The sequence below is a fragment of the Mus musculus genome, chromosome 14 (genome assembly GCF_000001635.26).
Source record: "Mus musculus strain C57BL/6J chromosome 14, GRCm38.p6 C57BL/6J".
Taxonomy (NCBI): domain Eukaryota; kingdom Metazoa; phylum Chordata; class Mammalia; order Rodentia; family Muridae; genus Mus; species Mus musculus.
Window position 1 is genome coordinate 76,774,199 of NC_000080.6, and position 23,148 is coordinate 76,797,346.

Consider the following 23,148-nt stretch of genomic DNA (forward strand, 5'->3'; position numbering starts at 1 on the left):
AGCCTCGACACACGTACAATCCCACTAACACCCCCCCTGACTTGTTAGATCTCCTCTTTCTAATTCTATCTGGAGCTTTTCTTCCTGTAGTCACCTACCCTTTGGTAAATTGTTACCTACCTTTCCAACATTAAACCTTTCACCAACTAAGACTGTATGTGACCTCTCTGTGCTTCAGTTCCGTTCTCCTAAGCCTTCCTTCCCATGGCCTCCCACAGCACCATCTCTTTCAGTCTTATCCTGTGACGTAGGGAGGCATGGTTTCATCCAGTCTCTACCTCTAGCTCATTTGTGGACATGTGAGAGATGGTCTTTTGTTGTTATTTTAGTGAATGAGTAACTCAGTTAAAGTTTTTAATGGAAAAAATATTGAAAAATATCTTGAAAGATATTTTGGTTGATTTTTAAAAATCTATCTATCTATCTATCTATCTATCTATCTTTTATCCTCTATTGGATCAGCTCTCACTATGTAACCAAAGCTGGTTTTGAACTTGTGATCCTCCTGCCTTTGCTGCCATCCCTGTTTCGAGATGTGTATCTCCATGCCCAGCAGCCCCTAGATCTTTACTTGTTTGTGTTCATGTGGATTTTACTATACTGCCATGGCTCATGTCACTAACCCTTTATCTTCTTTGAATATCTCTCATTCTACAGCCAGAGACCTTGCTGCATCTCCAAAGAAAACAGTGGCCCTGACTTTGTGGCTTCTTGCCTTTTCTGTCTCAGCATGCTCCTCTTCTATCCAACAAATGATTGCTGTAGGCCAGCTCCAGATATCTCTCCGTACCAGAGACTGTCTTTCCTCTGGTCACTCATCTTAGGTGTTGACTGAGCACTTGGGTTCTATCCTCCAGTATTAGTGTAACTTGGCTAATGTTTCTCTTTGCTCCCCCACCAGCTCCGGAGGACAGAAAGATGCAGTGAGCTCTAAGGAGTGGAGTAAGGGATGAGAACCCAGGACTGCTCTCACAGACCTTCTATTGTCATTTCAATGCCACATAGGATTAGTCAAAACTCAGCCCCCACTCAGCTCCCTGTGCACATTCCATAGTTCTCAAGGCTACATGAAAAGGCAGAAGAAAAAAAAATAGAAGGCAGAGGGAGCATTGAAGAGCTAACTTCCTCCCCTCAGGTCACTGTGAGAACTATTCATTACATGTAGAAGTTATGAGGCATGCTACCTTAGCAGGTGTTCTTACGTGGTACCCAGGGAGAGTTGTTTACAGCTTCCCCCTGTATATCCCTCTCCTCCTTTGTAGGAAAGAAATCCCTGACCTTTGACCTTCACTTAAAGTCCTTAGTCTCTTCCAGTAGATGAGCAGCCTTCTCTCCCTTCCTCTTGTTCGGTGACACCTGTTGACTGAGGGACACAAGGTCCCACAGTCCCCGCACTCTTGTGACTGTGAGGTAATTGGATGTTATCACTTTCTCAGAATGTCTTTACTGTTGTCATGAGGAGTGAGCCCTGCTACCTCCTGGGAGCTGTCTGTGTGGTGAGATAAGATGACCACCACATTCCATTCCCATCCCATCATTCAATCACTCTTCCACAGAGGGGAGCTTCATGGAGCCTCTGAAGGGAGTAGCAGTCTAAAGCACTCAGGTCAAACAGAATTCCATGCATAACACCCATGACCCCATGTTTCCAATAATCTGTCTGGGTATGTGGTGTGTCTACAATTTAGGCCCTCACTTCCTGCTTCTGTTTTCATTTCCAGCCTCCTTTGGAACTTAAAAAAAAAAAGGCACAGGCATCTTGTAGGTGATGGTACAAACCTCATCACTGAAGATCTTTCTTGTACAAAGTACCCTTTTGCTATAATAGAAAACATGTATTGACATGGGCCACTTTATATTAGCTGGCTTGCCTGGTACAACATCTTCTCTCATTTAAATCTTAGGTAGATTACTTTTCTGTGCCCCAGTCTACTGATCTATGGAGTGGGGGTAACATATTAGGATGTACCACACAGGTTTTGCGCAGATTACATTACGTTCTTGTGAGGATTAAACTTAGAATAGTTTCTATCAAATTGACCCTACTGTTTATAGACCAACATAGTGGGGTATTTTTGCCTTTGTTACTTGCCATTGCTATAGTCTCCTTAGTGTTTCTTCTAGGTAAGAACTCACAGAAACCCTTGAATATGTCCGCTGGCTCCCCTTAAGTATCTAGACCTTTTCATGTAGTCCCACATCAGAAGTGGAAAGACCCTGGGGAATCTGCAGTTGTGCGTAGAGAGGCTCCCCTGAGAAAGGGGTAACGACTGAGTGGGGCCGATGGTCCAACACGGGGGAGGGGGGTGTCTGAGTGGCAAGCACATTGGTCAACAGGTGGTGGGGTGGACTGTAACAGGGACACCAGACCCTGAGCTAGGGAAGGAGAGAGAGGAAAGGTTTGCCTGTGTTGTATAGGCACAGGCAAGTTTCCTTGGAGAAATCCAGAAAGGGGGTGGGGGTGTGTGTTGGACTAGGAAGAATGACAACCATTTTCAAGGCTCCTGAGAAAATTCTGGTATTTTGTTTCCCCAGGCTACTGTTGTCTTTCAAGACTTTTATTTCTGAGCTGTTCTGAGCCCAGTCCAGTGGATCGCTGCAAAGGCTCATTACCGCATTCTTCTTCTTAAAGCGTTTACAGAACTTCCCACCACCTCAGGATAATGACCAAGTTAAAGTTGACCTTCAAGATGCAGTGGATAGGGGATTCTGGCCTTCTGATTGCTGGTTCAGCGCTCTCTCTTTGTCCACTGGCCACTGGCCACCTTCTAGAATCTCCAGTTAGTGTGCATGGCATTAACATGTGACTGGGTGAGGGTGAGTTATTTCTAGAATTATCAGCAATATTCCAGAATATAAGAAGTTCTTCCTATCTAAATGGCAATTCAAAAAAAAAAAAAACATTTTTCTTCCCTGATTAGTAATCTATCTCAGATGGAAAAGGCAAGTGTGCACACCCTGGAATCTGAGAAACCTTTGGTGAATTACCACATGTCGCCTCTGGTCTTTTCATTTATGAAAGGGGTCCTGTTGTCTCACATCTTTACCTTTTCAGGTACTTCGAAGATACATCCAACATTACATGGCAAGACATTTACAAATCAAAAACATTATTAGCATTCCTATGTCGACATGCACACTGTGAATTAGAGAGGCTCCCCTGAGAAATTAGTTTTAAAATAATATCATAGGCCATGTGTAACCTCTATTTTATATGCAATGTGTAACATCTGAGGTTAATCTTATCAGGCATGGTTTTAAAGAACTTCATCCATCTCTCTCTCTCTTTCTCTCTCCCTCCCTCCCTCCCTCCCTCCCTCCCTCCCTCCCTCCCTCCCTCCCTCCCTCCCTCTGTGTGTATGTGTGTGTAGTGTGTGTATGTCTATGCCTATGCCTATGCCTATGCCTATGCCTATGCCTATGCCTATGCCTATGCCTATGCCTATGCCTATGCCTATGCCTATGCCTATGCCTATGCCTATGTCTATGTCTATGTCTATGTCTATGTCTATGTCTATGTCTATGTCTATATCTATGTCTATATCTTTAACTGTCTGGATCTGTGGTAATTCTTGCAATCCTTACTCCTTACCAAGCTTCTATGGATAGAGAACATGCAAGAAGTGTCAGCTAAGGGTCATACCCTAGAAAAGGCAAAGATGGTTCTGTCTTTAAGGAAATCTTAAAAATGAATACCTACAATGGAATGGAGACACCATGTAAAACTATTGGAACATGAGGGCACACACTGTAGGTCCGTGTTCACACTGTGTGCTTAACTGTCTCCTTTTCTCTTTGCCTTTAGCGTTCCTTTCCAATCTGGAGTGCCTCTCTGCATCTCTGCACCCCTTCCTTCTGTGTTTTGTGTGTGTGTGTGTGTGCGCGCCGTGTATGTCTGTGTGTATGTGTGTGTGTCTATGCATGTGGCGTGTATGTATGTGTGTGTGTGTCTCTGTGTGCTGTGTATGTGTGTGTCTCTGTGCATCTGTTTGTGTATTGTGTGTCTCTCTTTCTGTGTCTGTGTTTTGTGTCTCTATGTGTGTACATTTGTGTGTCTGTGTGTGTATCTCCGATTTTGTGTCTGTCTGTATATATGTGTGTGAGTGTGTATGTGTGTGTGCATTTTCACAGCTAACTCTTAGATGAAACAATGTAGGTTGAATAAATTAATGAGTGAGTTCTGGGTTTATGGATGGCCACCAAGGAAGTGAAACTAGAACAGAGAAAAATGTGCAAGTTGTCACATCAGTAGGGCAGCAAATAATGTTCCCATTCCACAAATGACAAGGTCAAGGTTCAGAAGGTTAAGTTATTTGAGTGGAAGACACGTTACAGAGTGGCAAAAGCAGTCGTTAGTGTTAAGGGTGTTTCCCCTAATAACATAATTCTTGAAGTGAGAGAGATTTAATTACCAAGCTTTCAACTGAGAACAAGTCTTGAGAGAAGAGAACACTTGTACGCTCTCTCCTTCGCCTCCTCCTCCCCCGGGCAGTGATTTCAGAGACAGCCTGTACGTGAGCACAGGCTAATTTTACCAACAGCTCTGGAAAGCTGCACTTGTTAGGAACAACGGTCAGAAAGCAGTAGAAATTGTGAGACTTCAGTTCATGTTTGCAGGCATCTAATGAACAGTAAGCTCAGCCAGCTCCCTGCTTATGGAAGCAATCTGTCTCCGTGGCAGGGGGAAACTGGGGGAAAGACATGCTAGACCACGCCTCCTCTGAGCTGTTTCTCCAGTGACACAACCAGTTCAAAGGCAACTCATTTGGTGACCAGCAAGCAGCTGTGGATGAGCTCTGGGGAACAGGATACATGAGAAACTGCACAGGCAAATGTCCTTGCACTCTGGAGCCTGACCCCACTCCCATTTTCTGACTTACATCTCTCAACATAAGCAGTGAAGCTAGACTTCCCAGGTTTCTTCTAGGATCTATGACTTGTTGTGTAATGGTTCTTAGTCTATGTATCTATTCTCATTTCATGAACTGGGGATAATAATTAACACAACCCTTGTAGGATGTTGTAAGAATGAAATGAACTTGCTTAGGTGAATACCCTTGGGTTGGTGTTCTGGCTTGTTGTATGTGCTCTTGTTACTATTATCATTACCAATTGCTTCTTGGTAGTAGAAGGAGGGCGTATGTTTTAATTTTTTTCAATTGGGTTCTTAAAAGAGAGGGAAGAGTGTCCAAATTATCTGAGATGCTTATTAAATATGTGTTCTCTCTTCATCTCCTATTACTAACTTTCTGGAAATCAAGATTCTATAGGTCTAGGGTTATATACGTACATACATACATACATACATACACACACATACATGCATACATACATAGACATACATGCAAATACACACAAACACACACACACTCACACACATACACATCCTGACTCTTGACCTTACCATTCATGGGAACCCCAACTTTCAGAGATTTTTCTGCAGACTTATGATATTTTTGTGCTGGGAGGATTACCAGGACAGTGGAAGGTTGGGCAGACCAGGGTACATATTTATTAGCTATTTTTTTTCATTGCTGTGATAATGTGCCATGACCAAAGCAGCTTATAAAAAGAAGAGTTCATTTTGGTCTTACAGGTTCCGAGGTTTAGAGTCTATGATGGTGGAGAGGAGGCAGCAGGCAGAGGGGGCAGTGGGCAGCAGGCAGCTTGAACAGCAGCAGAGAGCGTATGGAGAGCTAGGTCTTAAACCGGGCAGAGAGGGTTAACTAGAAATGGGGCAGGTCTTTTGAGACTTCCAAGTCCCTCCAGCCTCCCTTGCATCCATCCGGTCATCCCTCTAATCCTCCCCAAACTCAAACAGCAGCCAACTGGAGACTATGTATTCTAATTCCTAGCCTTATGGAGAATATCTCATGGAAACAACCACAATATGATGTAAACTTCATTTCCTATCTCCAAAGAGAGTTAGATGGAAACCAACCTAGTGTACAGTCCCCACGTCCTTTTGCTTTATATTCTAGATCTACAGATGAACCACTTGAAAGTCCTCAATGATATTATAAGGATGGAATGCATTTGGGGCCACTAAGCCTTGCAACTTAAAATGTAATTACACAGTGTTGCATGTATTACTCTGCAGCTGCCTTTCCATAATTGTGTGGCTGTGTTTCCAGGTCCACGGCCAGAAGTACATGTAACTAATTTTTATAGCTGCATACTGTTCCATGTTCTTAAAGAATACTTTTTGTCACTGGATATGCAGCCAGTTTCCTGGGAGCTTTTGTTAATTCTGTGGCACTATGGAACAATAAAGGCCTTTTACACATTCCCCTCCACTTAGCATGATTTTCTTAGGATACAATCCTCCAAGTATAATGGTTTGGTTACAAGGTGAACATCTTGGTAATTTCAAGATGCATTCTTGAAGTCCTTGAAATGGTTCATTACTGCTTGTTCTCCACTTTCTCCTGGGCCTATTATGTATACTCTTAGAAGCAGCAAAGCTGATTTAGACTAGATGCAGCTCTGAGCACAAGACGATGATTCATGGTTGGTGAAGCAATTTCAATTTTATGAGTGAACCGAATCTTGCTAGACAACACGTGACCGCCTGCCTCTTTCCTAACACCACTGTGTCCTTCATGTTGAATTAAGTACTCAACACTATATCATCAGCATCGACCTGCTTTCTACACCTGCTCCTTCTGTATGATCCCTGCCTGAGGGATTGTAAATGAGTCTTCGAACCTGCAAAGTTTACAGGTAAGTGTGGGTGAGGGAACTCATGAAATCAGAAGAAAAGGCAAGAGAGAGGGCAGGGAGCAGAACAGAACTTCTTTCTACGGTTTTCTGTTCTTTGTTCAGTCATTAGTGGCATAATGTAAGAGCTTACTCCCCCTCCCACCATCCTGGAATCTCCTGCAATTCCATCTATGCCCATGTTTTCATACTGTGTTGTCACACTTCATCAGCTGTGTTATAACTCCAATAAGTGGCACACAATGAATGTTCCATCCCCCCAAAGCTGGCCCCAAGCAAATGGCTTCAGAGGGCTTAATAATAAATCGGAGGCATTCCAAATGGATTCTGCAAGCATTCCAAGTCCCCAGAACCCAGTGTGACTGTTCATCACTAGATCTATCTCTCAGATGCGGGAGGAAGATAAACGCCGTGGTGATGATGCAGATGAGTTGGCTCTTGTGACCCGATGTTCCCATGAAGAGAGGAATGCATGTTGTTAGAACAGGAGGTGCAGCAGCAGCCGCAGCAGCAGCAGAATTATAGGCCTCGTCTTCTGCAGGCATCACTTACCAGCTTATTACCATGGAGACAAAACCCTGTCTGTCCTCTGCATTTTCAAGTGGTTTATTAACCTTTGACTGTGCACAGAGATTGGCACATCTTCTCCACCAACTAAAAGCCACTTAAAGGAAGGAAGGAAGATAGAAAGAAAGAAAGCCATCAGACTTTTCTCTCTGATTGAGACCAAGCTTCTTTACAGCAGGAAGTGGTAAACTCTGGTTTCTAGTGGTAAGATGTGGTCTGAGGGGTGAATCCCAAGTGAGTTCACAGCTCTGTGCCTCAGTCGCATCTTCTGTGAGACGAGTTGTTTGTACAGCAGTTTTAAAAATAGCTCTAAAAACCAGGAGATAACTGAATGTGTGGGCCGTTGTGGGCAGAAAGGGAGAGCTGCATGAATACAGCTGTTCTTAACAATAATCAAGAACTGTTTGGTAACATTAACCTAAATGGAGAGAGGCTCAAAGCGTTTCCACTCAAACCAAGAACAAGACAAGGTTGTCTACTGTCTCCACACCCACTCAGTGTAGTACTAAAAGTCTTAGAGCTATAAGACAACTGAAGGAGGTCAAGGGGATGCAGATAGGAAGGGGCCAAAGTCTCTTTATCTGAAGATTATATTATTATAAATATATAAGTAATTCCAAAAATTCTACCAGGGAACTCCTACAGCTGATAAACACTTCCATCAAAGGAGCAGTATACAAAATTAATACAGAAAGTCAGTAGCCTTCCCATATACAAATGGCAGAGTGAGAAAGAAATAACTCGGGGGAAACTCTAACCAATCATGGGGAAAATCTGTATGATAAATATTTTAAGACACATAAGAAAGACATTGAAGTAGACATCAGAAGATGGAAAGATCTTCTATGCTCATGGATTGGGTAGTATTAATATAGCAAAAGTGGCCATCCTACCAAAAGCAGTTTACAGATTTAATGCAACCACTATCAAAATTTCCACACAACTATTCATAGAATTTGAAAGGACAATTTTCACTTTCATATGGAAACACAAAACATCAGAAATACCAAGGCCAATCCAGAATAAAAAAAATGGCTAGCAACATCACCAGCCCCAATCATAATTCATCCTGCAATGTTTTCAAAATGAAATCTTAGAATTTGCAGGTTAATGGATGGAACTAGAAGAATATCATCCTGCGATAACCCAGACCCAGAATGACAAATGTGCTTATATGTGATGTCAGCTGTTAAGTTTTTGATAAGCAAGCTGTAATCCATATAACAACAGAAGTTAGGTATAGAGTAAGGGACTCTGGGGGAGGATAGATCTCTCTAGCAAGGAGAAATTGAGTAGATAGTTATGGTTTGATGAAGGGAGTCTATAATAGGAGGATCAGATAGCTAGGAGAAGGAGGAGAGGGCAAAGAGGGACCACAGGAAGGGACAGCTAAAATTATGGGACAATTGAGAGGCAGTATGAAACTCTAATATAGTATTAACTTCCTACAACACGTACATATATGAAGGCGATCTAAATGAAACCACTAAATATCAGGATGGCAGAGCCTCAAATGATTTTCTGTCATCAGCAAATGAAGCTTCCAGTGCCAAGATTGGGTTACATCTAATTGATTTGTTGGCCAAAGGGGCCCTATGAGAACTCTCAATCTCAAGGCTATTGGTTGTTCTCTACAAACTGATGGTGAGGTCCTATTGTTGAATGCAACACTTATACAACTCATTGAGAATGGAGGAGTTAAGTTGGTACGGACCTAGAGCCTTCACAGTACTGGAAGGTACTCAGCATGCTGTTAAAGGAGAAAGGTAAACATCTACCCAGGTACAAACCCTTGGATCTATAATGGTCTGCCTACAAGATGCCCTAGTACAATAGGGGCAGAAAATTTGTGGTAGTAACTAAGCAATATCGGATTGGATTTAAGGCTCACTCCCTGACATTGCTTGGATGGTCAAGACCCTGAGACTATATACCCCAGGGACCTCAGTGAAACCCAAATACTACTGTCCTGCTAAAGGGATATAGCCATATAATGACTCCTAATGACATTCTGCTATACTCATAGATCAGTGCCTTGCTCTGACATCATCAGAGCAGTTTCCTCCTAGAGCAGATGGAACAAACACAGAATCTCATGGCTGAACAATGTGCAGGGAGTGAGAGACCTGGGAGCATTCAGTTCTAAATGGAATGGTGCCATCTAATTTCCTCATTCCCACTTCCACCCCAACCCAGGGCTCCAGAGACCCTGTGGCAGAAAGATTGTAAAAGCCAGAAGGGATGGAAGATACCAAAGAGTCACAGCAGGGCCAAAGCACATGTGAATTCACAGAGACTGCCGGTACATAGAGAGCCTGTGTGGGTCTGCATCAGATGAGGTCCAAGTTCTGAGAGAAGTGGACAGGTCCCCATTCATAACCTGAAAGCTGTCTCCAACTGATAACCACTCACAAACAAAAACTTAGTTCTCTCTAATGGAGTCTCACGGGGGACCCAAAGCACTCTTAAGACCAGGCCTCATGCTCAGCAGTAGATGGCCAACATAATTTAATGCATCCTTGGAAGTTCTTTGTCTCATAAGATTTTGTCTCTGTTCATTTTGGCCTATTCTGACTTGCCATTTTTGTTTTATCTTATTTTTATTTTGTTCTTTGGGTGCCTGTTTTCTGTGGAGAGACAAAGGGGTGTGGATGTAGGTAGGATCTAGATGGAGTTTGGGGAGGGGAAACCTTAATCAGAATATATCATATGAAAAAATATATTTTCAATAAAAGAAGAACAGAAGAAAAAACTGCTGTGTGGTGAAACATACAGACTGAAACCTTCCTCCTGTGGTTCAGGGATCCTTGAGGAAGAAGGGACAGAAAGAGTATCAGAGCCAGAGGTGGTGGGTGACACCAAGGAAACAGGGTCATCTGGACACAGCAGGGCAGCTGAATCTATGAACTCACAGTGGTTGTGGCACTGTGCATAAGGCCTGTGGAAGCCAAAGCAGATTCAATTCCCAGCGTGGAGAGAGAGATGGGGCACAACTGCCCACTCCTGGCTGAGGAGAGCTGGCAGCTGTTAGCTTCGGGAGAGGGAAAGGCAGTTTTCTGTAAAACCGTTGCAGCCAGCCCCAGGTAAGTTGACCACACTGAAGGCCATGTATCCAAGAATATTTGGGTGCTACAGATTGGCCTGAATTCAGTGGCATGAGAGATCGGCCTCTGATCCAAGCAACCACTATCTTGAAGTGGTCGGCTGTGTAGCTGTGTACCTTCTAAAGGATGATCCCATCTAGGCTGGTCGAGTGTTTACACCTGCATAAAGGGGTGGAGTAGGTCATGAGATTTTAACCTGAGTATCTCACTGCTCCTTACCACCTGGCAACTCTATACAAAGCCCGAGGGAGGGAATGGAGTATACTGAGGCTGAAGGACACTAGAGCAGGAACTTCATCTGTGTGTCTGAAGGGAAGTCCTCAGACCTGCTGCGAAGGCTTTCCAGGAGCAGTCACTCGAGGGAGGAGCGCCCTCAACCCTGTAAGTAACTCCTCGCTAGTGCTCTGTAAGGAAGCCCACCAAGTTCCTCGGTTCCCCCAGAGGATGCTCTGGTGGAATTGTGAGTTGGTTTGTCTTTAGGACCTTAGGAGAAGGGATGAATGCTGTTATGTTCCCTCTGGAGAAGAGATTTTAGCAACACAGGGTATAAGATGGTGAATAGGATCAAACCATACATAAAATTCTCCAAGAACCACTAGAGATATTTAGAGTGAACCACCAGCTTGCCTGTCATTTTAGGCCAACACATCTTGATGTAAAATGGTGCTGTGAATACCGTGTAATCGTTCTTTTATTGGCCACGGTGTTAGACAGAGTTGAGTTTACATGCTTTCCCCGCCTATTGGGCCACATTGTGTATTCCCAGTACATTGCAAGTATACAATATACGAAAGCTAGCAGTACTTATTCTACTAAACTATGGGCCTTAGAGTATTAACCAGTGGGTTCATTCTTAACAAACTGCCACAACCTTGACACCTGAAAACAACAGAAATGTCACACACTTCCAGAGACCACAAGTCTGAAGATAGTGTCAACAGATCACATGCCCCGCAGAGGCTGGGGAAGAAATCAGCTCCCACCCAGGTTCTGGAGCCTTGTGGAAGCTGCCAGAATTCCTTGGTGTTCCTTGGCTGTGTCTGCAATCCTTCTATGGTCTTCCTCTGCCCTCATAGTGAAGTCTTCTCTGGAGTGTCTCATATTCTTTAACCATACTTTTGAGGTGTTTAGGGCCCACCCAGGTCACTCCAAGTGATCGCTTTATCTAGAGATCCTTAATAGTCAAATGCTCAGAAATTCTACTGTATAAACCAACAGTCACAGGTTCTAGAGCTTTCCAAACGATTCCTTAGAGGGCATCACTCAGTCTACCATGACCCCTTATGAGGTGACAGACAATCCTGGTTTTCCAGGAATACCTTTCTTTTCTAGTTACAAAAGAGAAAGCAAAGGCAAACAACTATGGTTCCATTTACTAGGCTGCGAGAGGCAGAGGGAGGATTCAGCAACTTTCCTTGTTTTTTAGAGCATTTTGCAAAAAACCAATCTGGTTAATCAAGAATTATGTTGATGAGGACACTCGTGAGTTAAGATTTTCTACATAATTACATACCACCCCCCCCCCCATGAATCTACCTGTGGAGGGTGAAATGGGTATAATATAAGGCCTCCCCCTTGGCTAAGAGGAATATAAAATCTCTAGGTAGTGTGTTAGTCTACGTTTAGTTGCAATACCCAAATACCCGATGCCAGATCATTTGTAAAGAAGAAGGGTGTATTTAGCTCACAGTTCTGGAGTCCCAAGAGCATGGCAGCAGTCTCTGCTTGGCTATGGTGAGGTGCCCATTGTGTATGGCATCCTGATGGTGGGAACACGTGGCAAATGGGGGGCCAGACAGCAGGGAGGGGCTGGTCTGACTCACTACAACCACTCTCTCCAGAACTATCTGGAGTCTCAGGAGGCATTAATCCCTTCTGGTGGCAATGTCCCCAGGAATCTAATCTCCACCCTTATGACTCACCTCTTAAAGGTTCCATTATTCTCCAATATCACCGTACTGAGTCCCAGGATCCCAGTATATGAGCTGGCAAGGGACAAGCTATGTCAAATAATAGCGGATAGGAAACCGAATATTTCCTTAGAGAGAAAAGACAGCACAGTAAATCATTTGTCCAAGGGTGCCATAAAAGGTAATGAAGATGACAATTCTGGGGACCCTCCTGTCCATGGGGTAGGTAGACAGGAACAGCAACTCCCCAAGTGCTTTCAATAGGATGGACATGAGTGGCTGTGCTATCCTGGACCAGGGTCAGTGGAGTTGCCCGCTAACTAATAAAGATTTTAGTCCATGTTAACTAAAGCTATAGCTTTAGTTATTTCTCCTTTTAAAAAGACTTCACACAGAGATACGCCCATGTATCCGAGTCTCCGTTCTAATTCAGGATCAAGAAAATATAGTCCTGTGTTACCTTTGAAGTTTTCAGCCTTCATCTTGAGAAAAGTTTTTCCTTAGATCCTAGGTCCTCCCCAGACAGAGAAGGCAGTGTGACTAAGAGCCTGGTGACATCAAGCTGAGACGCAGCATGTCCCCTGTCCCGCACTCTGTGCTATGTCCTAATTCTCTTGCCTCTCTCATGTGCTCATGTGTGGCTAGGTAGGAAAGTGTGTTTGAGGACTGAATAGTGGACTTGGAAGGATGGCACAGTAGTTAAGAGAACTTCCTGCTCTTGTAGGGGACAGGGTTCAGTTCCCAGCACCCACACCTGGTGGCCCACAACTCCCTATAACTCTAGTTTTAGGGGACCTGACACCTTCCTCTTGCCTCCTCTCACACCTACATGTGTGTGGTGCACATAATCTCTCATAGGCACATAGGCATGCACAGGAATCAAACTCAGGGAGTCCTAGTCCTTGGGTTCCCAGATGGCACCCTATTGTTGGAGCTCCAGTAAGCAGGGAACCAGCAGTTCCCCAATGCTGCCTGAGTAGTTTGAAAGGACTAGAGAAATTCATTTCAGAAATGTGAAAGTATAAAACCTGTCTGTATTCTCGCCCAATTTTCTCGTATCTCTGTCTCCCTCACCTAAAGCTGCTCCCATCTCAGAACTAAAAATTATTCATTAACTGAGATCCGTGAAAGGCTCAGTATGAATAACCGAATATGGTAGAATTTTGGACGCTGTGACAGGAAACAGGAAGCTCAATGCGGGGGCTGTGGGGTCTGTCCTTAAGCTTTGGGGCACTTGCCCAATGACTCAGAGACCACACCTGCCCACTCAGCCTACCCACAAGGCCACTGCTGGGTATGACCAGCTCTGCCGGGCCCATGCCAGCCTGCACATACTTCTTCCTCGGCTGGCAGCTACAGGCCAAGGAGGGTATCTCAGAACCAATGTTTCCTGGCTGAAGGCCAATCTTGATCTAGTGCCTAGGAGGTGCAGAAAGGCAGGGACAAAACATAAAACAATCCAGCTTAGGGGCTGGAGGAATGGCTCAATGCTTAAGAGCCTTTCTTGCTTTGGCAGAGGACCTGGGGTCAGTTGCCAGCACCTATTTTAGCCTCAGGGATCACTTTCTTCTGGATTCTGAGTATGCACAGGTTCGAGTGTGTGCACTCCCACACATACACAGGATGAAAAAATAAAAACAGTGTCTTAAATGAGCCAGCATGAGCAGGTGTCACTCTGCGGATTCAGACTCCATCCCATCTCCTGTAAGGGAAGTATCCCTTTATTCCCATTCAATAACGAGTTATTGAGGGGCAAGTTGGCTCTGCAGGAAAAGGAGCTGGCCACCAAATCTGACAACATGAGTTCAATCCCCAGGATCCACATGGTAGAAGCAAACTCCTTCTGTCTGGCTTCCACATGTGGTTATGGCACACACACACACACACACACACACACACACACACACACAGGATTGCAGGCACACACAGAGGACACTACACACACACTCATAGACAACACTATGCACAGATTCATATATATACACACACACAATGAACTATAAAATGTAAAAACAATGAAAATAAAAACAGGGTTTTTGTTGTTGTTTTTTGTTTGTTTGTTTGTTTGTTTTTTCTGAGACAGGGTTTCTCTGTGTAGCCTTGGCTGCCCTGGAACTCACTTTGTAGACCAGGCTGGCCTCGAACTCAGAAATCCGCCTGCCTCTGCTTCCCAAGTGCTGGGATTAAAGGCATGTGCCAACACTGTCTGGCTTATAAAAACAGTTTTTAATGCACATACTTTACTTATACAAAAATACCAAGAAAAAGGTTACAAACATAATTCTAATAATGTATATCAAAAATGTATAACAGCAGCATAAGGTGATCATACTACAATGGAATATAGGAAGATAAAACTCCAGGTTCTTGGAATAATTGTATGCATGTGCATAATAGCTAGTCTTGGAGCCATGTTTGAGGTATCCAAGAGGGAAGAGCATTCTGAGGTCCTGAGAATTGAAATAGGGGAAGAGTGGCGAGTATAAGTTTTTACTAACTTTTAGTAGAAAATTTCAATTTTCCACTACGGATATACACAGCAGGCCACAGAAGTATTAACAGCGTCCTTGGCTGCCACCAACAGAGAGAAGACTATCTAAACACTATATTCTTGCAGGATTAAGCACACATGTTCTTACCATGACATGAACCTGTTTAGTGCTTACAGTCTAGAGAGCGAATGTGGTTGGGCTTATTTTCTTTGTAACCCTATGCATTTTCTCTGGCACATTTGAATGCAATATTCTGAGAAGGAACCCACAGGCTTCAGCAGACAGCTCAGGAGGCTAAGGGCTTCTAGAATGGAAGCCACCTGTCTGTTTGGTGATACCCAGAAAGCCTTATTGCTGAGCTGGTGTGTAACATTAAGAGGCAAAAAGTGTTCTCTGATTAACTCGTTCGTTTCTTGAACATAATAACAACAGACGAGCCCCCTGGATGGAGTCCCGGAAACTGAACATTTGAAGGCCAGTCATCTCCAAAGTGACTTTTCTCTGCATGCCAGCATGAGTCAGAGAGGATGCTTAAAGTACTCCAGAGACAGAGGACTTGAAACATAGAAGGTATTAATAGAATCCCTCCGACCTTGGGGCTTCAGTTCCTCCCACAGCCTTCCTGGTCACATGTTGGGCATCCCGAGAGGCTGAGCCTGACTGTGTGAGGAAGACTATTGGAGACACTCAGCCGAGTCAGGAGCCCATGTGTTCTGTAGCTGTGACAGGGTCACAGTCCTAAATCCAGTATGAGGGAGTGGAAGGGATTGGTCTGAATTCTTTCTGGGGAAAAAAAAAACAGCTCTGCCATTTGCCACCTGTCCAAAAGTTTGCAGAAGTCCCCTGCAGAGTTTATGTTAATCCCAGGAGTATCACCTTGTTGTTTCACAAGAAAAGTTACCAAGCTTTGCAAATGGCACAGGGTCAAATCAACCAGCTCTTTTGGGAATCTCATGGACCCACGTCCTCTTCTCTGAGATCCATGCATCCCATTTCTCTCCGACTAGTGAGTTAGCTTTCTGCCACAGATGGCAAGTAGTTTCCCACTGGGGTATATCACCGGATCACATGACATCTTCACGTTTTCAGAGCAGGAAAAGGAATGTCATTTTTGCTTCTCACAGGCCACAGAAATTTATTAGCCCTTGAATTCCATGTTCATATTTGGTATGGCTTAAGGTAGGAATATGTTGAGAGTGATCAAGCAATCTGAGAGTTATTCATGTAAAATGACCCAACTGTCCAGCAACAGAGACGAACAAGGATGATTTGTAGTTCTGCATTCTGTAAGGGTCTCCTGAACAGTAACGAGTCTGAACTACTGCTACCTGCAAGAACACGGACCAGTCTCACGGGTAGAAGACTGAGGGAACCAGAGAGAAGAAAATATAAAGATTTCTATTTATGCGGAGATCAGCCACAGGCAAAGCAGGCCTCACCGTTAGAAGGCAGAGCTGGGACTACCCGGGCACAGGAACAGTGGTTGAAACAAGACAGGAGGAATATGGAGTGCAAGCAATAATTCTAGTTCTTTTTTTTAATTTATTTTTTTATTAGATATTTTCTTTATATACATTTCAAATGCTATCCCGAAAGTTCCCTATACCCTCCCTCCACCCTGCTCCCCTCCCCACCCACTCCCGCTTCTTGGCCCTGGCATTCCCCTGTACTGGGGCATATAAAGTTTGCAATACCAAGGGGCCTCTCTTTCCAGTGATAGCCAACTAGGCCATCTTCTGATACATATGCAGCTAGAGTCAAGAGCTCTGGGGTACTGGTTAGTTCATAATGTTGTTCTACCTATAGGGTTGTAGACCCCTCCAGCTCCTTGGGTGCTTTCTCTAGCTTCTCCATTGGGGGCTCTGTGTTCCATCCTATAGATGACTGTGAGCATCCACTTCTGTGTTTGCTAGGCACTGGCAATAATTCTAGTTCTTGACTTGGTTATGTGGAGTGTATGTGTGTGTGTGAGTGTGAGTGTGTGTGTGTGTGTGTGTGTGAGAGAGAGAGAGAGAGAGAGAGAGAGAGAGAGAGAGAGGGAGAAGTTATAGAGCTGTATATTTTGAATTTGTGCATTTTTTCCTGTGTCTATGCTATATGTCAAACCAAAAACCTAGATTTAAACCTTAAGCTGCAGACCTGGTAGGTAACTTGGTCAGCAAAGTGCTTGCTTTTCAAGTGAGGGGACCTGAGTTTGACTCCTGGAGCTGACATTTTTTTTTAAATTGGGCACAACTGTTTGCATTCGCAATGCCTGCATTGGGGTGGAGGTGGGGGTGGGGGTGGGGGCAGAGTTACTGAGCAAGGGAGATCCCTCGGATTCTCCGGCCAGCAAGCCCAGCCGAGGTGAGTGAGAGGCCCGCAAGAGACCCCGTGTCAGAAGATAAAAGAAAAGAAAAAAGGAAAGGAAATGAATGATGCATAAAGAATGAAACTCAAGATTGTCAGCTGACCCAGACAGACAGACAGACAGACAGATGCATGCATACACAAACATCACGAGCACGAGACAGAAATGTATGTGGCCATTGTGTTTGATTTTTAATATAGCCTTCTCCAGAGTACAGATGTTCCCTGGGGACTGGTAATATCTGAACTGGTGTCACAACATCAGAAATTCTTAATTGGGATTTTTTTTTCTAATAAGGGTCACCAGGAAATAACCTATCCTGCCTTCTGTCTGTGACTGGATTATAACACTACTTGATTGACATTTTTTGTTCATTTAAATGGCAGCTATCCTCAAACCAACTAGAATCTGCTCTAATGACTTGTTTAAATGACCTTAACTAGAGAGCGATGCTGTGACCTGCCCTTCAGAGAGCTTCTCTCCAAGCAGGCAAGGTTGACCAAGGTAGCTCTGCTCTGACAAGGGCACCAGCTAATCCTGTACACATGGCAGCTGTACTTGTTCCCACATTTGCCTGCAGTGTGCGCTCAGCATGAGGTCAAGTCAGCAGACCCTCCTTTTAATTGCTCAGCCCACAGAGAATCCTCTTCCCCTAATTGGTAGCTCCAAGTGGGAGCGGGTTTTCTAAGCAGGGCTAACCAGAGCTGTGCAGTCTCTTCCAGGGCCCTCCTTCTGTTCCCAGAGTCCTCTGCTGGGTCTGTTAAAGTTCTTGCCATCCCTCCCGCCTTCTCCCTCCCCATCTTTGCATAGAAAGCTTCTGGGATCCCTTTTGCTTGTAGTTCTGCCTCCCTGCCCACCCACTGCACAGCAGAGTGCAGCAGATGAGCTCTTTGTTGGTGGTGTGAAAGGCAGGAAGCTTGCTAAAGACTCGCTGAAGCTCAGCTCCCACTGCAAGGCCCTGCATCCAGCAGAAGAACAATGAAGGGACCTCCCATTCTCCAAAGCTCCTTTTGGACTTCCACATTTTGGGCTTTCTCTGGAGTAGGACCTTCATTCTGCTTATTAGTGTGGAGCACTAGAGAGACAGCAGGTGCTGGTTTTAGACAGAGCCTACGCCTGAATCTGGCAGGCTGCCTTCTAAGCCCTTGGCAAGTTATTTCCCTCTGGTTTCAGTAAATTCTTAACCGTGAAATAGGACTGATACCATCTTCCTTGCAAGGGACAGGGGAGGTTATATAAACAGAACGTATGTTGCTTGGAGAACAGTGTTTGTAGATGGTACTTCAAATGCATTTACTCAGTAAACATCCCATTAGCGTGGAATAGATACCAGAAACCTGGATGACTGCGGTGACGCACAAAACCCCCACTCTCAGCACAGACTCCTGTTCTTATGATCACTAAGTGCAAAGATGCTGTTATAGTTATTTAAAGAGAAAAACATGCAGGATTCTCTACATGCTTATCATTTGCCTATTTCAGCATCCATCTCCCCTCTGTTCGTGTGTGTAACTCTTTTACTCGTATCTATACATACTAACTACAGTGTGTGTTGCTGTTAAACTTTATGCTCTTATAATTCTCTATGTGAAGAGAAGTCTGCTATAAAATTATAACTACATACGTACGTGGAGATAATTGCTTCTGAAGCATAGGGTTTGAGACAGCCCTTTTAAGTTTCTACTTTGAAATTGTCTATGATGTTTGGCATCTCTAACACTCAGGACCATTTAAAGAACTTTAACATAGTCAGGTTTTATGAACTAAAACTTGTGGAAGTATAGACAAAATGCCAAAATGGAGAATGTCAGAGTTGGTGTGAGAAGTAGGGAGTTTGTGAAGTGCAGTAAATCTTAAAGTGGTTAAAACGTAACGACCCTCCCCCTTTCACTTTCAAACTAAGTACAGGCCCAGGTGGGTTTATGGGTGAGTGGTTGGAGCTCTAGAGGAAGAACAGATTGCTGGCCATGTTCTAAGTTACCCGAAGAAGACAAAGAACAAAAGCAGCCATGCCCTTTTACAGCATTGGCTACAGTCATAAGCTGTCAGTGTTAAAAGACAACGAAAATTATAAGCAGCTTCCCCTGACTCAAGTAAATGTGCAAGAAAGCTTTTAAAGTATTAGTTAATTAAATCTAACAGTCTAATGACTGAGTCACTGTTAGAGGTTCTGCCAACACAATTGAGAGCCTTAGTAAGTTAACTTTTTACACTCATGTTAATTTCGATTAATGTAGAAAACGTATTTGATGTATTCTCTGCTTGTTTGTGACTTAAAAAAAAATCTAAAACAAAGCAAACTTAGCAAGTGAATTGAAAGCATTGCTTCCCTTAGTTTCCTTCAATGGAAGACTGTTCTTTTCCATCTCCCTCAGCAAACATCCTTGCTGGAGAAACCTGGAGTGTGTTCTTTTTTTTTTTTAAAACATTTTTTATTACATATTTTCCTCAATTACATTTCCAATGCTATCCCAAAAGCCCCCCATACCCTCCCCCCCCACTTCCCTACCCACCCATTCCCATTTTTTTGGCCCTGGCGTTCCCCTGTACTGGGATATATACAGTTTGCGTGTCCAATGGGCCTCTCTTTCCAGTGATGAACCACTAGGCCATATTCTGCTGCTTACAGGAAACCCATCTCAGGGAAAAAGACAGACACTACCTCAGAGTGAAAGGCTGGAGTGTGTTCTTAAGGTGGAGAACAAGCAGAGTCTCACCATCACACATCACTGACAGTCACCACAAGTTCTGAAGTGCCGGATGGACAGAGAGGATGCCCGGGGAACAAATAAGCTGTCAGGTTTTGCCCACAGTATACCCAAGGATGCAGAATAAACAGTTAACGGACACCTGTAAGAGGGCTTTGGCCATCAAACAGCTGTAAAACATGAGAAAGCAAGATACCGTCCTTGATGGCCTTTACAAGTTAAGATGTCTTGGCCTGTCAGACAAGAGCACATGCCTGTAATCTCAGCACTCCAGTGGCAGAGGCAGGAGGCTCTGGAATTGAAGACCAGTTAGGGCTATGATAGCCAAACACTGTCGAAACACAAACCCACAGGGACATTCCCTTAAAATGGTGATCTCTAGTTTCATCCATTATTCCTTCTCAGTGATAAAGCAATGATTAAGGGACAGGGCTGTGGCTCAGTGGGTAAAACCTGCCTGCCTACAGTACAGAGCTGATAGCCTGAATCTGATTTCAGGAACCCTCAGTGGAAGGAGGAAACTGACTGTTGTTGTCCTCCTGCCTACACACATGTGCTGTGGTGTATGCCCACCCTAATAGACATCACATGCACACACACAGGCACATGCATACACATGCATGAACAAGGTGTGTGTCGGTGCACACATGGACACATACTGCACTTGTGCACACACACATGCACATACATACAGAGAGGAATAATAAAGTTTCAAATAAGGTTAATTTTAAGTGAAACGAATGGGTTACACTGTTCTTTCTGCTCATCAAAACTTTTAAGCTACAGTTAGAATCCCAGGGAGTCGAGAACCCTTCGTTTTCCAGGCGACCTGGTGTTACCAACCCCGGGGGCTGCTTTTAAAGCAAAGAGAATACTACAGAAGGCTAGCAGCACTTAAGACTGGAAAGCCATTCATGTTGATGCAGGGAATTTACATGTAAGTTCCACTTTTAGCATGCACTAAATGCAATGCACTCTGGGGCAGAGTGGGTCTAGTAATAATTACCTCTCAGAAATGCTATTGACAGTCAGTAAAAGCAAACAGTTAAGTGGGAGACATAGTAGACGTGTGATATACAGGACAAACTGCCTCAGAGACAAACTGCCATGTCTCTATGCGTTCAGCCGGGCCCACTCTCAATGGATCATCTCGGCTGGGACTGTTGACTGTTGAACATCCCCTCAAGGAGGGAGGAGGGAGCGAAGAAGGTTGTCGGATCCTCACCTGAGTATCAGCCATGCCTCGAGAACAGCCTTATGCAACTCTGCCCTGATTACTCGTGGTCTTGAGGGGGGGCTGAGGTAGAAATCTGGGCTGGAATGCCTAGGGAGGAAGCTGCCATCTGTGCTGCCATGGTGGGATGCTCATGAAGGCTGGGTACAGACCCTACCAAGCAGCTGTTCTAGGTTACCCTTTGCTCTTTAAATTAACTCAATAAACTCACTGGTTTCCCCAGAGTGACTTTTGGTGAACTTTAACTTTGGTTTGTAGTCTGGCTCTCAGGAGGAAGGGTAGACAGTTTATAACTCCCCAGGGAATGAATTTTAGCAACACTTAGCCTAGCTGGCAGGGTATGACAAAACTGAGGATGAGTTTGGGAAGAGAAATATTGCTACTGAGACAAGCAGATGAAACTATGCTCATAACAGAGGAACATTTTGACGCCGCTTTCCAGCCCCGTGTGACATGTTCTTGTTTGTGCCTTTGGGCACGGTGGCAGAGGTGTGGGTGGTGAGATGCATAACTAAGATGGGGCATGATCCCAGAATGGCAGTTTTCTATGACGGATGAAGTGGTACCTCCTTAATGATTCGGGTCCACTCTGAATACAAAGCAGCCCCGAGAGCAGCTGAAGGGCTGAGGCAGATATTACAGCCTCTGAGACAAGAGTATTGATCGGCAAGCATCTGTGGAGGTTGCCTGGTCGTTGCTAGGGGTAACAAGAAGTACTTCTGGGGCTGAAATGGCTTCCCAGAGTGAGATGGTGTTTAAGGATGGAATGGTAACAGAAAAATCATACACAGCTAGCACCCTTCATGTTAGTCTCCGAATTGGCAGGAAAAAAAAATGAGTGAAAGGGAGAATGAGATGGAGTTGTTGGCCTGCTGCTTCTCTCAGCCTGGAGATGGAAGGATAGCTACGCAAATTGTGCCTGTAATGACAATCGGTTGCAGGAACCCCATAGCCTGGAAATTACAAGAGGAGTTAGGTAGCAGAAAGGGAGAGTGGAAATGAGGTGACAGAAGACACTCAGGTGTGACCTTTGATAAGGGGGAAATCCGTGCTCCACAACCAGGCGGATGCCCTGACAATGGCCCAGTGTAAGAGACCATGGTATCAGATCCTATTTAGTACTAGAGTGATGGAACTGGGGAGAGGTTTCAAACAGGAGATGGAAGAGTCTCCGTTGTCTTGTGAGGCTGTGGGATGCAGGGGTGTGTGGGATCTACCTGAGTGCTTCAGAAGCTGAGAAACTGAGCAATACAACCACACATCCATCCTAGAGACACAGAATTACAAAGCATTACAGGGAATCAGTTCCTGACAGGTAGGCTCATATGATCCCTTAGAGGTACTTGCCCATCACCAGTGGAGATTAGGGGCTGGAGGACCACAGAGGCAAGACAAGCATCACTGAGGAACTAGGTATGAGGAAGGCCACACATGGTATCCAGTTCACTGGACTGCATATGGCTGTGTTGTTCACCAGAGACTTAATGAGAACTGTTCTCATCAAGGGTCTTGAGACTGGCACAGTGCTTTAATGGCTTTGCCAAGCCCTTTGGTGGGGCAGGATCTTTATGAAGGATAAAAGGCTTTGGGAGACGTATGCAACATGGACCAGCATGCAAAGTGTGCCTGTGGAATGGGAGAGCAGCCTAGAGGAGGTAAGAGAAAGCCCAGCAGAAGAGGACTCTCAGTTACTCAAAGGCGAATTGGCAGGTTCTGTTTGAACCTATGTTCTACAAAATAAAATGACACAGAGCCAGATCCTGAGCTAAGGAGCTTCTGGGAGCCGTTAAAGCCAGAGAAGGCTCACATGATGAAATGGCAAATGTGAAGAAGACGAAGTTTGTACCCAGGGTGAACAGTTACCCCCTAAACCAAGTGAAGGCCTTTTCTCTCCTGAAAGAGGTTATGCCAGGGGTTGAGATGGCTTGCTGAGCCAGAGCCTATCCCAGAGGCCAGGGGCAGAGTGGTGACAGCTGCCCCTATAGCCAATGTGACAACCTAGAGCCTGTCCAGCACAGCCATAAGGCTCAAGCAGCAGGTGCAGCTCTGGGTAGCACAGCCCC

The 23,148-nt window shown here is 44.6% G+C and overlaps 1 long non-coding RNA gene across 1 annotated transcript in view; it reads left to right on the forward strand.

The window, feature by feature from the left end:
- The first annotated feature begins 6,512 nt into the window (after nt 1-6,512).
- Gm30246 overlaps nt 6,513-23,148 on the forward strand; it is a 44,483-nt gene continuing 27,847 nt past the window's right edge. Inside the window, exon 1 of the long non-coding RNA XR_874837.3 lies at nt 6,513-6,723. This is a non-coding gene — a long non-coding RNA (predicted gene, 30246). The remainder of the gene's footprint in view (nt 6,724-23,148) is intronic.